This window comes from Rhagoletis pomonella, unplaced genomic scaffold (assembly GCF_013731165.1).
Source record: "Rhagoletis pomonella isolate Grant_MI unplaced genomic scaffold, Rhpom_1.0 Rhpom_scaffold_00006, whole genome shotgun sequence".
Classification (NCBI taxonomy): Eukaryota; Metazoa; Arthropoda; class Insecta; order Diptera; family Tephritidae; genus Rhagoletis; species Rhagoletis pomonella.
Window position 1 is genome coordinate 5,987,548 of NW_023458560.1, and position 17,166 is coordinate 6,004,713.

The following is a 17,166-nucleotide window of genomic DNA, read 5'->3' on the forward strand; positions in this document are numbered from 1 at the left end:
AGCTCCCATACAACTGATTGTTCAGATATGAGATTTTTCATTATAACTTCTCCATTTATGCAGCTACGAACATGAAATTTTGCAATACTTGCACCCATTATCAACAGAATACTTACAGTGAAAATTACAAAGATCGGGTCACTATAACCTATAGCTCCCATACAACTGATTGTTCAGATATAAAATTTTGCGTTATAACTCCTCCATTTATATAGCTAGGAACATGAAATTCCGCACTGTTTTCAATAATTATCAACAGAAAACTTACAGTGAAAATTAAAAAGATCGGGTAACTATAACCTATAGCTCCCATACAACTGATTGTTCAGATATGAGATTTTTCGTTATAATTCATCCATTTATGTAGCTAGGACCATGAAATTTCGCGCTGTTTTCACTCATTATCAACAGAAGACTTACAGCGAAAATAACAAAGATCGGGTCACTATAACCTGCAGCCCCCATACAACTGATTGTTCAGATATGAGGTCTTTTATCATAACTCCTCCATTTATGCAGCTAGGAACCATTTTCACTCATTATTAACAGAATACTTACAGTGAAAATAACAAGGATCGGATATTTTATTTTAGTTGTAAGAGCCCGCGCATCGACCGCAAAGTGACCCACAGCACACTAGTCGAATAAGACCAATTCTTGTTAAAAATTCTGGGATCGGCAAAATGGTTTGGTGCATATTATTAGATAATGAATCCGTTTAAGCAAAAGATAAAGTCAAATTTCATTTCTCGCAGCCCTTTAGCTTATCGTTAATCTCAAGATTATCTGTTTTCAATAAAATTTGAATTGTTCTCTTGATAATTGCACTGGCCTATAGTCAAAAGATGTAAAGAACAATATTAATATTGCTGGCGTGCATTTAGATCGCTAGTTCCAAATATTCTAATCCTTTTTTAATATTAGCTATAGTTTGCGATTTTTTGCAAATTTAGGAACAATTTCGGTAGCTCTAATAGAATAGCCATTATTTTCCATCATCGCGGAAAAATTTTGTTTATGCAAATTAGTATGGAAACACTGAACAGGCACAACTTCCAGACACACTAATTGGTTTACTTATGTTTATGCATACAATATAAAAATTGCAAATATAAGAAAATGATAAAAAATTTTGTTCAAGATTTTTTTTATTTTAAATAATTTGTTTATAATCTGAACTATTTTAGTCATATTATTATCAAAAATCAGAAACATTAAGTCTCGCCTTCAATTTGTTAATTATTACGCACCGATCGAGTAACATTTACCAAAGTTATATCGAAAAACTTAAGTGGATTTCCAGTTTTTTCTAAAAAATTTCTCTTCAATTGTATAAATAACTTTTGAATGAAAGAACCGGATTACGGAAAAGGGTGTCAGGGAGTGACTTTTTTCGTTCAAGCTAAATGCAAAGCAATATCGTCCAATTGGAGAGTCCTCAAAAGGATTTCCCAGGATATGTTAAATACTATTGCATTTACCTACAGTCACTTTTTCACATCATGGAATTAACTAAAATATTTATGTATATCTAAACACTTATTGCACGTCCCCTATTTTCATATAACGGCAGAATTAGAGACCACGAACAATTTTCAAGACTGCATAAATGGACTTAAAATGGGCGTTTCTCACCCTAATTGTATTATGTTAATGTATATAAATACTTATATTCTTGAAACTACTATAAACTTATCAAACGATTCGTAATCTTTGACAATACATGTTTGACTTCATTCACCACAATCTTGAAAACTGACCAAATTGGCCCATGGCCCACTTAATATTATATAAACATCCGAAAACATTAGAACGTTTGAAATATATCTCGTCTCACTTTTTTTTAATTTTTCACTTGGTTGAAGAATTGAAAATTCATAAAGGAAAACTATAGTTTTTGTGAGTTTTATCTTAATACCATAAAAACGTGTAGACTTATTGAAAAATTATAACTGAACGTGAGATACTAAATTTAATAACCCTTAATTTGATATATCGTCCTATTTATAACAATTAACGCATACCATAGATATTACAAGCAAAAGTTAAATTTTAAAAATTCATACACTTTGATTCAATTGCGCGGGCTAAAGATAAGTTTTAAATTAATCTTTCTTGGCCAATAACAATTGGCTTAGACCTAAGACATCATAATATTACTATTACAATAAGGTCAAATGCCTTTTATTTTCCCCCATACAAAATCGACCCAGCCTACTGTATAAGCTTTATCTCCTATAGCACTGATTGTTAAGATACCAGTTTTTGCCATATATCTCCTTTATGTACGAAACTAAACCCAATAAATTGTGTTACCGGTTTACATACCGATCACATAGCGGTGAAAATCACTTAGATTGGTGTCATATAAAGTATATCTTCCATACCTCTGATTGTTTAGATGCGATTTTTTATATAAGTATGTAACTCCTCTATCGATGTATGCAGATGTATTCAAAAGGTATGAAAGGAAAGGTATGAAGCCTTCGGCATAGCCGCAGACAGCGCTGCTCTTACTTGTTTTTTTTTTAATTGCGGTCGCCCCTCGACAGGCAATAGCGAACCTCCGAGTGTATTTCCGCCATGAAAACAGTTTCACATAAAAACACAATCGGCGTAGAACTGTAGGTCCCTCCCTTTGTGTGACAACATTAATGCGCACACCTCAAATCGGAGGAGAAGCCCGACCAAACACTAACAAACATGTAACCACAAATCTATTATTATTATTATTATAGTCGGAGGTTTACACTGTTAACGAAGAAAGTATCTCTGCGAACCACCTTCCTGTATGTTGAAAAGAGAAATGGGTTCTTGGCCGGTAATGCGGAAATGCTTCTAATGAAAAATATATAAATTTTTAACTCTAATTACTAATTAGATACTATCAAGTTTACTTATAAAAATAAAAAAAAAAAAAATTCTGAACTTGATTATTTAAAATGAATCTTCTATAATCGAAATCCGGAAATCCGACCAGATTTTAGCCAGTATCCGGCCGGATAGTCGGATAACAGAAAAAGCCGTATAAGCCGGATTCCGGATATGTACCGGATGTCCGGCACAGCCCTACTTTTGACGATAAAACTGAGCCTTAGATTGCCTTTACTTACTTACTTGCTTAGTGATTAGTTCTATAACCAATTTACCAAACTAGGTAAGAAAAGCCCAAATTAATTAAATAAGTTGCTTAACTTTTACGGGATTTGGTAAACTTTTTTTACGATTTTGGTTTTATTTTATTTTTCGGCCGAGGCAACACTGTTTGGGACATCGTATTTGTTATTTTAATACAGTATGGACATTGGCGTAGCCAGAATGAAAAGCTGGCATTTCAGGGTACTATTTTATATATATATAAGGAAAATTAGAAAGTTAGGGAGGGGGGGGGGGGGGGGTTGCTCGAGCCCCTCTCAATTTAACTTAAAAATTTCAGGAATATGTGAAGTAATTATTTATTGCTAAATATGTAAATTTTTTGTTCTTTTGTCTGATACGCATATTGTTATACATATTTCAGTTTCCTAATTCCCTTAGTTAAATTGAGCTTGACTTTTTAAACAGATGGCAACCCTTCTACGTGTAGTTTAGAAGCGAAGCATTTTCAAAACCATTTCTATTGATGCCCATATCGTGATACATAATTCACTTAACTTCTTACATAATTGTAATTAAATTTTTAACAGGTGGCAACCCTTTCCAAAAAATTAGAACTTCGTTCTACATCTGCAGGCTAAGCCTTGTAAATTGACAGCTCACTCCTGAAAATAGAACGAACTATACCTATGTATGTAAATGCTACCAGTACCCAAATTTTCAACTTCAAGCTGCATTTACATTGGAAGTATGAAAGTTATCAAAAAACAAATTACATTTTTAAATTCAGTGTCTTCAAGTTCACTGAGAAACCAATTTTCATTTAAATCCGTTCATAATTCTATTTTTGCCCACATTTTATATGGACGCACTGTGCGTGGACGCAAATGAGCGCGAATCAAACACCGATTTTACCCTCCTTTAAATGGCAGCTGTAGTAGACGTCGCAAGGCCCCACGCGTTTTTGCATTGCCCTGTCCATCTACCAGACGAACAGAGACGCCATCCTCCTTAAGGCTCCAGACACAGCAGGTGCATACCCTCAAATCATAGTCCTTTAATCGTTTGCCGTGGTCGTCTTCAAACGAACAGGTCTCATCCGAGACAAGAACGTACAATAATTATTAGAATTTTGGTTGAGTTTTTCTGATAGTTTTATACAAAATTAATGAACATTAAAAATAATAATTCTAAACGCTGGTCAAAATGTCGCACTTGTATTATTTTGTTGATAATTGTATATTTACCAGCCTCAATTTCTTGGCTATTACAAACAAAAGTTATAATAGCCGTGTGCACAAGCACACTGAGGAATAAAACTAATGTTTAAAATTTAATTCATTTTACAGATTTTGATTATTTTTGGAATGATATACAGGGTGAACTTACTTATATAAATATATGTGTATACGAATGTATATATGTATAGTGACTCAGACAAGTGACCACGTGTTGATATTTTTAATGTTCACAATGTTTTTCAAGTATTTTTTTTTGTTATTTTTCTATAAAAATAATGCCAAAGCTTTTACCAAAATCATGTAAATCAAAGTTTCTGACTTTATATGAAATTTAGGAAATTTCAACAAATTTTAAACAAAATTTTAAACTTTTTAATCTGAATCTGTAGAACATTTTTGCAAAGTATTGTGAATATTAAAAAAAAATCTCAACGTATATATGTATGTACGTATTTAATACATAGCCCATATATCGGAAGCAGCACCTTAAACTGTTTGCATTAACAATTTTCTACCAATATCAATATCTCTGAGAGCGATTCTCTCAATTTGAAGAATGAGACCGGCGAACTTCATTTCGAAACTTGACCGATATTATTTTCCAATTTGTATGTATGTGTGCATGTATAAACATGTGTACGGTACATAACCCTGCAGTACGGGGGAGCGACTACAGGACTGATGAATCGGTAGCTACCTGATAAACACCGTCAATTATCGATTACTTTTACAAGGCAATGTCCTAGGCGGTAGTCACCATCGGCTCTCTCTGCACTACCGGCAGTTACTAAAGTAGTCACGTGGTTTATGGGCGCCCTCTGTCGTAGTTTTTCGCTCTTCTGCTTACGACTGGTTCGACTCTGCACTACCATGTGCACTACCATGGGTTAATAGAGTAGCTACTTACCTAGGAGTCGGTGCAGTAGCGGGTCTAAAGTAGCGATTGACTCCAGCAGTACTGGAGGGAATGTACCCGAATATATATACATACAAGACGTTTCCGCCTTCGATCCACGCCGCTGTTTTTTTTTTTTGTAATTTCTCACGCACCGCCGCGTGTTACGACGCAGAGGAATCATGTAGTATGTACACATTTTTCATGATATCCATCGAAATATATCGCTTGCAGAAACTATGTAATATAATATAATAATATAAATGCCGCTATATAAAAAAAAATTAAAATTTTTTTTTGAATAATTTGGAGCCGCTGAAAACGAATATACCTTTCTTTATTTTTCGAAAGAACAAGCGTAACTATAAAAAAACATTGTGAAAACGTTTTTCGGTCGGAAGCGTTTATCACAGTTAAATTGGGGTCGAACATTAGTAATGTGACGATTTTTTGTATAGTAGTTAGTAAATTTTCTTTCTCTATTTTAAGGCTAGTCCAAAAACGTAATTTGAGGAACTTAGGTGGTTGTGGAATCGTAGCAATTCCAAATATGTACACGATTTTTTCTCACTCTAAAACGCCTAGAACTATTTCAAGAAATGAAAATATTTTTTAAGGGGTGCATCGCAACTTAATACTCCAATAACTTTACCATTTTTTGATTAATTAATTTTTTAAATTAAAATAGAACTTATTTTTAGAGAAATAAAAGACCGTGTAGGTGAAGTGGTAATCAGTGCGTGCTTTCACTCCGCAGGGCCTGGGTTCAAGCCCTGGTCGAAGCAACATCGCAAAAAAATATAGAAAAAAGAATAACAGATGTTGTCCCTCGGCAGGCCTCCGTTCGGAGTCGGCGTAAAACTGTAGGTCCCTCTGCTTTGTGTGATTACATCAAGGCGTACGCCACAAATCGGAGGAGAAGCTTTTCGAAACACTAACATATGTGTAAGCGCCAATCTATTAATATTATTAAATCGTGTAACTCAAGAACTTTTTTTGTTCAGCGCTAGGCATTCAGCATTTCAACTCAACTAATTCAAGAAGGAGTTAAATAAAATTAAAATCTAAATAAGAGTTTCGAATGCTTAAGTTCCAGAGATGACATGAAAAGATTAGTACCTTCATTGCTACCTATGCTCTTTACCCCACATCTGTACCTCCTGCTAAACGTGTATTAACATCTGTAGGGACACGAATTTCGATACCATACGATATCATATCGATAGTTTTGGCGTTCGATACCGATACTTTTTACTCGATAGTTTTCAAAGGATATTTTTTTCGAATCGAGTACCAGAATCCTTGTATCGTATCAAATCGGAAAGGTGCATTATAAAGTAAATGTGACTAATAATATATTGTCGTTTATATTAAAAATAAATGTCTTTTATTAAATTCTTTTTGATATGCTTAAGGAAAAGTACATATGGGCATTAAAGAAAAACGTCAAGATTTGAAAACTCTGGGAATTGGTCAACACTATTTGTAGTAATATTTGAAATATTTAAGACAAATTTTTCAAGTTCCAAAATGTAAAAATCTTTCCTGCTTTTTTTATTAGCCGAAGTATCTGACGTCACGTTGAATGGCATTACGCTACTAACATCTCCATTGAAACTTTTTTGTTAATATTGTTTTTAAAAAAATTTTTAACGCAAATAAAATATGAACTTTACGTCGAATATATTTTTTATTTTGACTTCAGCGCACCCCAGCGGTTCCATTTATTGCAAATCTATGTCGTACTATAACGTACCGCTGAAAACGCCCATATGTCTATACTTGATATGTAAAGCAATATAGATATATTTCGGGCTTTACAGAGTCCAATATTCAGATTTAGTTTTTTGAATTTGGTGTCGATATGGGGAATATCGAATCTCTTTATCCCGATAATAATTTTATATCGATACTTTGAATGAGTACTATATTGATCCTTTAGGTTCGATATCGTGTCCCTAAACATCTGTAAAATTTCTGTTTTCACTTTGTGACGTTTTCTCATGTGGGCAACTGGCTGTCTTAACATTTCATTTCCAAAATGTTATCAATTCAATCAGATCGATCTGTTCCCAATGTAAATGGCGCGGTAAAATGAAAATTGAAGCTCTGAACACATCGAAAACGACATCACCACACGACACGACATTAAGGATCTACATAATCTAAACGCCTTGTCGACGGCGACATGATTTTTTTGAACGCGGCAGCAACATCATGAATTTGTTGGAGTTTGACATAAAAGAAGAGGAAGAATCTTATCTGTCGCTAGAAAAATAGAAATAGATCCAATCTGGCCACAGCTACATTTTTGGCTAGTCGCATTGTTGCCGTGTCGTCGCCAAAATAATTATCTACATAAGAGTACGTGTTTAAATAATTTGACAGCTGTGGTCCGTAGCCCGTCGTTTCCAACGTGTTCCAAGCTTGAGTTTCTAACTACGACGACGCCACCGCCGATTCTTTTTAAAGTTGACGTATACGCCGCCGCAAAGCCTATTGGTGTAAACCTCTAATACATAGGTACAGCGTAACAACATCGCAAATGGAAAAAGTCGTGACTAATATTTTAATTTTTTTCCATAAAATGATGTGGGGAGTTGTAATTCGATGAAATCCATCATATAAATCAGAAAGTGAAGTTTGAATTTTTTATTAGTTATGACTTTTTGCGTTTCAACGATGATCTTTGTTACGTCTTTTTGCATTTCATGCCTGGTTTGATTTTATAAAACTTAAAAGCTGAAATACAATGCCGACGAACGGCGAACTCATTATAGCGAATTTCGCGCTGCCATAATTAGAACACCCGCAAGCATATGAAATTGAGCACAGCCAAAGCGAAATGCGAAGTTCGCTCGGCGGTATTTCATGGCGTATTTCTGTTTTACTTTCAAAGTTTTAGAAGGAAACAATATAAACACGAATTATTTTTGTTGTTTGAAAAATATAGTTGTTGTAATAATCTCTCTTTGTTTTATCGTCGATGTTTTTGAAAACCACCCATCGACCAGTTACAAAACCGCCTAGTCACCGTTGTGGCAAAAATTAAATTTGGTATCCTGAACTCCAGGCATCGAGATTTATGCATAAAAATCGTTAAATCGTTATTAAAGCAACATATTTGTAAAATAATAGCTAGAGAAAATACCGCCTATCAAGGCAATGCCTTCAAAGAATAAACTGTTTTTTCGCTCTCCTGTAAAATTTGAGTGCCGTAAGATAGGCGGTTTTGCTATTGGGAGATGGGCGATTATGCAAAAACATCGACGATATATTTGTTATCAAATGCTCATTTCTAAATATGGTTTAGTTTTTTCTAAATACCAAATGGTATCAGCTGTTTTCGCTACCGCTCTAATTCTGTTAAAGTAGGCGAAATACCTGAGCGAGCTGTGTACGAAAGCATCGCCTAATTCGGCGAACTGGGGTCCCTAAATTGGAGCGCTAAGCGTTGCGTTTTCCGTTGCCAACGAGTGTCAGCGCGCGCTATCCCCAAATCAACGCGGCGTAATTTTTGACATTTTCTCATTTCCTCTCGTTTTTATTCTCGATTCCTTTTTCACTTTTTGGTTCTTTCTATTTCTTTCCATCTTCTGCATCCAACTTCAACAAGTAACGCCCTGTCAAAAATGAAAATTCCATTTGCTCTGCGCTAGCGCCCCGTTATTGGGGATGCCCCATACAAATTGTACGGGCGTGAGGATTTTTGACAATTGTTTGGCGCTTGACGCGCCAATTTAGGGACGGCAGGAAGTTTGCCGTTCGCCGGTATTGTACTTCAAGAATAATAAAGATTAACACCAATCTCTCTTTGGAAAAATGCATTAAAATTCTTCGATATTTTGGGCGGTTTTATTTTTTCAGCGCTAGAGTAAACAGCGTTGCACATAACAAATTCAATGAGTCAGTTAAAAAGTGGTGAGCGCAAGAAAGATCCACAAATACCTACATATGTATGTACATTAGGGTGCTCCAAAAATGCATGTGAAAAAGTAAAGTCGGCATTTTTATGCTCTCACCCCCTAGGATTGTTCGATAACGAAAAAACATACCTACATATATTTTTTTATTTTGAAATCATACAATTTTTAGAGGTCGCTCAACACGCTCAAGTTTTCCATGCATTTTATGTGGAAAATACAACTTTACGTAGACATGGTATATAATATTTTCCGATGGGATAACTCTGCTTCCCTTCAGGAGATTCCCTATAATAATACCCAATTATTTATTTAACTATTCTTTCATTGTAACTATATTTTATAGGTCCGCCAAAACTCCCATAAAAGGACAGAAAATGCAATGAGGGGATAAATAAAAAATCTTTGGTATTAAAAAATGGTTAAATAAACAATTGGGTATTGTTATTGGAAGTCTCCTGAAGAGAACAAGAGTTTTCCGATCGAAAAAAGTTGATTTTCAAGAATTCTATACCATTTCTACGAAAAGTTGTTTTTCCCATGGAAAACTTTGAGCGCTTTGAGCGACCTCAAAATATTTTTAATTTCAAAATATAGAACAATCCTAGGTTGTGAGAACAATAAAATTCCGACTTTACTTATTTTGCTCCACCCTAATGTGCATACCCATATATTGTGTGTACAATGCAAGTCGCATGAAACAGCGAAATCGAATTGTGAGAAAACGAAATGTTATTGACCGGAGGAATTGTTTCACGAGGAGCACAACGAACGTTGGTGGAATGAGCAGGCGAGATTTCGAATGTCTATAAGAGAACTGGCTGGGTTGTTCTGCAGTCTAGCAAAAGCGAACGGCGTGTTAACATGTGGAGTACGGCGTGGTCAATTCAAGCAACTGTTGAATTGTGTTTAAATAATTAATATTGAAGTGTTTAAAGTTGAACGCAAGAAATGGAATAACTTAAGTCACCAAAAGCGAAATAAGTTTCCAATGCAAAATTAAAAATCAAGCAATTGAGTTCAAGGAAAATCATGAGTAATTGAGAGAAACATATTCCAAGTTGGTGGAAGAAATTAAAGAAAAGAAGAGCAAAAACTTAAAAAAAAGTAAAGAAATAAAACAGTTAGAAAAGTGATCAGAAAAACAAATTTCAATTATCCAACTAAACTGACAGTATTTTGAAGCTCAGTCCACACATGTTCATACATGCATATGTACTAACATATTTAATACACGGAGCAGGTTGTTAAGATTTTGTTAGAAAATTGGCAAAAATCCACAAATTAATTAAAATAAACAAAAGGAGCTCATAAACTTTCTTTTGTTTATACGCCATAGATGTATGTATTTAATCGAAAAACGTATTAAGTGAAGTTTTGAAGTATCTTCCCATCACTTTTTATTCATGAATTGTGTACTTTGCCCATTGTTTATCCATATTTACATATCTGCAAAACGTCTTCGAACAAAAATTACGCGCACAAATTATAAAACAAAAACTTAGAAAACATACGGAGAATTTTACTCGTATTAACAGAAAATAAAAATAACGCAACGACCGGAGCTGAAGAAATTGTTGTACACAAAGGTCAACTAGTGGAAATTAGCAGCGTCAAGCCAAAGAGAAACCAAATAAATACATAGGAACAGAAAGAGCAGCATAAAAGGTTCGTTTTCTTATATTGATCCCTCTGTTGGGTAATAAAAGCGTATATATACATACATAGGTTCACATATATAAAACATGTACTGATGCACATTTTATGCATAATATGCAGTTTGATGAGTAAGAAGGGCTGAGTTCCAAGTTGGTATATTGCAAAGCATCGGCCTCTTTTATTTCTAAACTATAACTGATGGAAATGACAAATTTGCGCAACTAAGTTCCAATTCGGCCTTTGAACATGGTTGCGCATATTGGACATTTCCATCAGTTATAGCTTAGAAATAAAAGAGGCTGATTGCTTTGCCAACTTGGAACTCAGCCAAGATATCGTACATAAGATGATGCAAGATTTAGCCATGCAATGTAGGCCGAATTATCTATTCATATTAAAAATTAATTAAAGTAAATCCTTTCACGATAATTTTTAGGTTTTAAAAAGTATGGCTGACTTCGAAAACGTATCAATACAATGTTTGGATACTGTTATACTGCGGTATTCAAACTGTTTTTTATGCAGAGTTGCGAATCATTGCAACCATATACATACATTGCACATTTTAAATATTCAATATAACAATGAACAATTTTTCTGAATATTCCATTTTTAAAACACCAATGGTAACCAAAAACAAACGAAGCATAAACTTTGTTTCTGATGCGCTGATTGCTTCAGCGATGCATTTCGATAACTTTTCGGATGCGTTTTGGAAAAGTATACATTGTCGCTATTTTGTAGTTCGGCGTTATGGAACATTATACTTTGTACGTATGCAAAGCAATTCACGTTTTGGAAGTCAGCCTATATGTGTATGCATATCGCTCATTTACTTCAATAGTGTTATAACCCAAAAAAGGAAAACTCGAGAAAAAGGGCTTTAAAGTTTTAAACTTACTATACTGCCATAGTAAAAATAAATACAAATTTTGTTCTAGTGAGATACTGGTAATCGGTACAGCCAAGGCTTTTCAAACAGGTAGATAGGTAGTAGCATTAGAGCAAAAACAAAATTTTTGTGTATTTTGTTGTTGCTTATGATATCGAAAGTGTCAAAAACTGTTCTGATATTTTCGTTTTAATCAAAGCATGCCATGTGAAATATAAAAAAAAAAATTTTTGCAACTTTCTTTCATAATAAATTTGTTTGGTTCTCCAAGCGTTGATCCATCCTTTGCAGGGCCTAGTAACCAGCGTTTGTGCTGCTGAGTTAGGCGAACGTTTCGAAAAGCTGCTATTCAAGCGCTTGTTTTGTATGGAAAAAGGTTTCACATGCAAATAGATTTTAACAATTTTGTTTTTTTGTAAGACATACCTCCCATGTAAACTTAACCTAAAAACCCCTTAAAATACCATAAATGATATTATTACTTTATGAGGTTCATGGGCGTAGCTCATGTAGCGTATTTTCTTCAATAAACACAGTTTTCGAAAATATAAACGAAATGGAAAACACTCATTGAGAACATATTTTTAATGCAACTTGAATATTTATAATGTTTTAATAAATTTTTTTTTCTAAATTATAAAAATATTTTTTTTAAAAGCTCCAGTGTTACTACGCTTACAAAAAAAAATCTCCAACTTTCGTCAAATACTTTAAGAGAAAATGAGTTTTGAAAAAAAGATTGGTTAAAAATGTAATTGCTTATAAAAACTTTAAAAATTAAAATTTTTCAAAAAAAATTCTCAGAATCCCTTCACATCTACATATAAACCTCTATACTCACAAATTTACACGCAAAAATTCCAACTTGACTGAAATCCGCCGTTCAATTGAGAAATTTTCACCCAAAGCAGAAAATTTTCCGGTAGGTTGCTTTGTACCTTATAAGTTTTGCTACGTGTTAAGTTAGAAAACCTCTCCAAGGCTCTTAAATACTAGAAAAACTGTCAAATTTCGACAGCAACTGGCTCTCTAATATTAATATATTGTTTTATATGTATTAAAAAAAGGTGAAAGTCAAGCTCAAGCTCAAGAAAAATTACAAGAAATATGTTTCATTATTTTTCTCGAGTGAAAAAGTACTTTGCCGGTGATGTGAATTTTCTTAAAGAATATTCGCTAGCTTAGAGTGCAAAGTTGCTAAGTCCATTTTTTTCAATTGTACAGGAGACACAAAAAACGTTGCTAAGTAATTTTCTTTAAGTATTTTGCAAAACTTTGAATGCAATGTTTCGCGTTTTTCATTTACCCTTCATTAAAAAAAAAATAATAAAGTCTGCTTTTTTACAAATTTTGTAGATAATTTTGTGACTTAGCAAATTTTCTACTTTTTTCTTAAATTTTTTTTGTTGGACTTAGCTAATTTTCCATAAATTTTTCCAATATGTACAATACGAAAAATCCATCTCGTAGGTACATTTGTTAGAACAAATTGTTTAGGTTCTTTTAAAAAAAAATAATAAAACAAGTGAACAGTGATTTTGTTGCATCAAATGTTAAAGCTGTTTTTGATAGACTTTATGCTGATTACTATAAGTGACCATCAATTCAACGTGCAGGGATGGTATTTTCAGAGATAGTACTCGAGACTTCTAGATTTAATTTAAGCCAAATATCACCTTTAGTTTCTTTGCTATGGCTTCTTAAATATTGCAAAAAACGCAATTTTTTTACACTTTGACCTCGTTTTTTTCCAAATCTATAGCTGATGGAGACTTTATACTTACGGATTCGTAATCAGCATAAAAAAGTCTATCCAAAACAGCTTTAACATTTGATGCAACGAAATTGTTCCCTTGTGTAATAGATTGGCGCTTACACATATGTTAGTGTTTGGTCGAGCTTCTCCTCCGATTTGTGGCGTGCGCCTTGATGTTGTCACACAAAGGGAAGGGACTTACAGTTTTACGCTGTTTTTCTTTGCAGAAATACACTCGGAGGTTTGCCATTGCCTGTCGAGGGGCGACCGCTGTTAAGGATAAATCTTCTCTTCACTGAACACTCACAACTTCTAGAAACACTAGTTTACTTATGTTTATGCACACAATATAAAAATTGCAAATATAGGAAAATGACAAAAAATTTTGTTAAAATTTTTTTTTTATTTTAAAATAATCTATATATAATTGCTCAGTCATACGACTTAGTTAGGGCGATCTGGTGTAGCTACAGAATTGAGTTGTATATCAAATTAAAGTGCGAGCTGCAATTGCGATTACCGTGTTTGTCACAAAAGTAAAATTGGCAGAAAAATTAATAGTGAGCAGTGTAATCTATAGAAAAATATTTACCAAATATCCGTGGAATTTTGATCTGGATTCGTGTTATTCATAATTTCGAATTTTATTTCGCGAAAGCAAAAAATAAAAATAGCTTAGATCACTTTCTTTTTTAAACGCCTAGGATATCACTGACAAATTTAAAGGGCCCAGGATGACGGTAAAATTCAAAATTCTAAAAATACCGGTATACATATTTATGTATATTAAAATTTGTAGAATCAGTGGTAGAATTTTTGTACTGAAAGTGTTAAGAAAGCTTTAGTTTAAAAGCGTGATACCAAATACCTTTCACCATGAAACGGCGCCAATTTTAAAAGATTATTGCGTCTCAGACTACGGCTAATAAAGCCCTTGGTCGGATATTGTGAAAGGTAGGACTATACCTTAAAAATTACTGTTTTCTCGCGGGCCACTGTACGAAGCTATGCGTAGAGTAAAGCCCTTTAATAACTTCAAAATTATCTTGGGTTATCAGGTCTCTAGCAATACAAGATTAATTGTTGTCTTTCGCGAAGTTCTTTAAATAAATTTTGAGCTAAATAATGAGGTACATTCATGAACATCACGTTTTATTTTTTACTTAAGTTTAAATACTTAGTATCTGCAAGTATTTCTTTAATGCATTCACCCGAATTTCGGGGGGCTATTACTAGTTTGTTTATAATCTGAATGATTTTCATCATATTATTATCATAAATCAGTAATAGCAAGTCTAGCCTTCAATTTGGTAATTATTACGTGCCGATCGAGTAACATTTACCAAAGTTATATCGAAAAACTTAAGTGGATCTCCAGTTTTTTTCTAAAAAAAAATCTCTTCAATTTTATATATAACCTTTAAATGAAAGAACCGGATTACAGAAAAGTATGTCAGGGAGTGACTTTTTTCGTTCAAGCTGAATGCAAAGCAATATCGTTCAATTGGATTCACAAGGATTCCCCAGGATATGTTAAAGAGTATTGCATTTACCTATCTACAGTTACTTTTTTACATAATGGAATTAACTAAAATATTTATGTAAACACTTGTTGCACGTCCCCTACTTTCATATAACGGCAAATTTAGAAACCACGAAAATGGACTTAAAATGGGTCCTAATTGTATTATGTTAATGTATGCAAATACTTATATTTATGCTTGCAACTACTATTAACTTATCAAACGATTCCTAATCTTTGACAATACATGTTTGACTTCATTCACCACGATCTTGAAAACTGACCAAATCGGCGTGACCAAGTCCATGGTAATTTTAATATTATATAATCATCCGAAAGCATTAAAACGTTTGAAATAAATCTCGTCTCACTTTTTTGTATTTTTCACTTGGTTGCTGAAGTAATGAAGAATTGAAAATTCATAAGGGAAAATTATAGTTTTCTTATTTTTTATTTTAATATCTTTAAAATTTGTAGACTTATTGAAAAATGATAAATAAACGTGAGGCACTAAATTTAATAACCCTTAATTTGATATATCGTCCTGTTTATAACAATTAACGCATTCCATAGATATTACAAGCCAAAGTTTCATTTTCAAAACTCATACACTTTGATTCAATTGCTCGGGCTAAAGATAAGTTTTAAATTAATCTTTCTTGGGCAATAACATTTGGCTTAGACCTAAGACATCATAATAATACTATTACAATACGGTCAAATGCGTTTTATTATCCCCCATACAAAATCGACCCAACCTAATATACATAAATAATGTTGTTGCAAAAACCCTCTATACAAATCGAATTCGATAGCGTAAAAAGAAATATTAATATTTTTTTGGACTTATCAAATTTTCTGTGAATACTTTGGACTTAGCAATTTTGCACATCACGGAATAAAACGGGTAGAAATAAAACAAGTAGATAGATCCTTTCAGGAACGGTGCATTTTCAATATTCCTTGCTTCCTGCATCAAAAACTAATTGTTCATAAAAAGTGGACTTAGCAACATTTCACTCTAAGCTAGCGATATGAAATATACGAGCATTTTTTCACAGAGTTCCAAACGGATTTAAAAATTGTAATAGAATATTTCTTTATAATTTTTTGAGTGTGTCTTAATGAATTTTTTGTTTTTTTTTGAGAACTGGAAATTATGCTTTAGTCACAAAAGTGACATCATCCCAAGAAAAAAATTGGCATATGTAACTAATAATATTGCCGCTTACACATATTTTAGTGTTTGGCCGAGCTTCTCCTCTGATTTGTGGCGTGCGCCTTGATTATGCCACACAAAGGGGAGGAACCTACAGTTTTACGCCGACTCCGAACGGCGAATGTATTTTTATGAGAAGCTGTTTCTCATGGCAGAAATAGACTCGGAGGTTTGGCATTGCCTGCCGAGGGGCGACCGCTGTTAAGAAAAAACCTTTTTTCTATATGTTTTTGCGATGTTGCTTTGACCAGGGCTTGAACCCAGGCCCTGTGGAGTGCTAGCGCGCACTGCTAACCAATACACCGTAGCGGCCTCCATATGTAATTATACCCAACATAAAAATAATACCTCTTGAGGTTATGTAAGGTCACCTTTTTGGAATAGGCGTGGTTATCCGATACCACAGTCACAAAAACAAAAGTCCGTAATCAGCAAATTCTTCTGGCGTAGTCCCCTTTCGAATCGTGAATTTTACTTATACACAGTACGATTATTCGATTTTTTCCCCAAAACCGTTTTCGAGTTATACGAAAAAAGGCAATTTGAGAAACCAGTTTCTTAATTTTTAAATTCAGAAAAAACCGGTTAGACCAGATATTTGTGTTTAATCTTGCGCGTTTGGATAACGCTTACAGTAAGTCAGAAATAAAAGCAAGAAATGGACGTCCGTAAACCTAGCTGATCCAAGTCGCTAAAAATCAATAAAAATTATTTAGGAATTAGGTGTCTTTTAGGTGTTAATTAGGGCCTCCAAAATTAATTTAGGTGCTCTATTGGTTTTCGAGAAATTCGCAAAAATGTGTTGGGGGCTGAGATTTCCATTACGGAACCAATTGCTATTCCGCGTAAAGTATGCTGAATTTTTTTATGAAACTCGGTGGGGATACTAACGGAGGTCTTCTTTAACTATACTTATCACTTTCACAATGTTGTTGCTAATAGTACTTAAGTTATTTGTTGTTA

The 17,166-nt window shown here is 33.7% G+C and overlaps 1 protein-coding gene across 4 annotated transcripts in view; it reads left to right on the forward strand.

Moving 5' to 3' along the window:
• The first annotated feature begins 9,975 nt into the window (after nucleotides 1-9,975).
• The window catches only part of LOC118740338 (ATP-binding cassette sub-family G member 4), a 559,608-nt gene continuing 552,417 nt past the window's right edge, over nucleotides 9,976-17,166 (forward strand). For 2 of the 4 annotated variants that reach the window (XM_036471830.1, XM_036471833.1), the window contains exon 1: nucleotides 9,979-10,823. The gene's annotated coding sequence lies outside the window, so the exon portion shown is untranslated. Of the gene's footprint in view, nucleotides 10,824-17,166 lie in introns of all 4 variants that reach the window. The other 2 variants (XM_036471831.1, XM_036471832.1) reach the window with 2 other exon arrangements.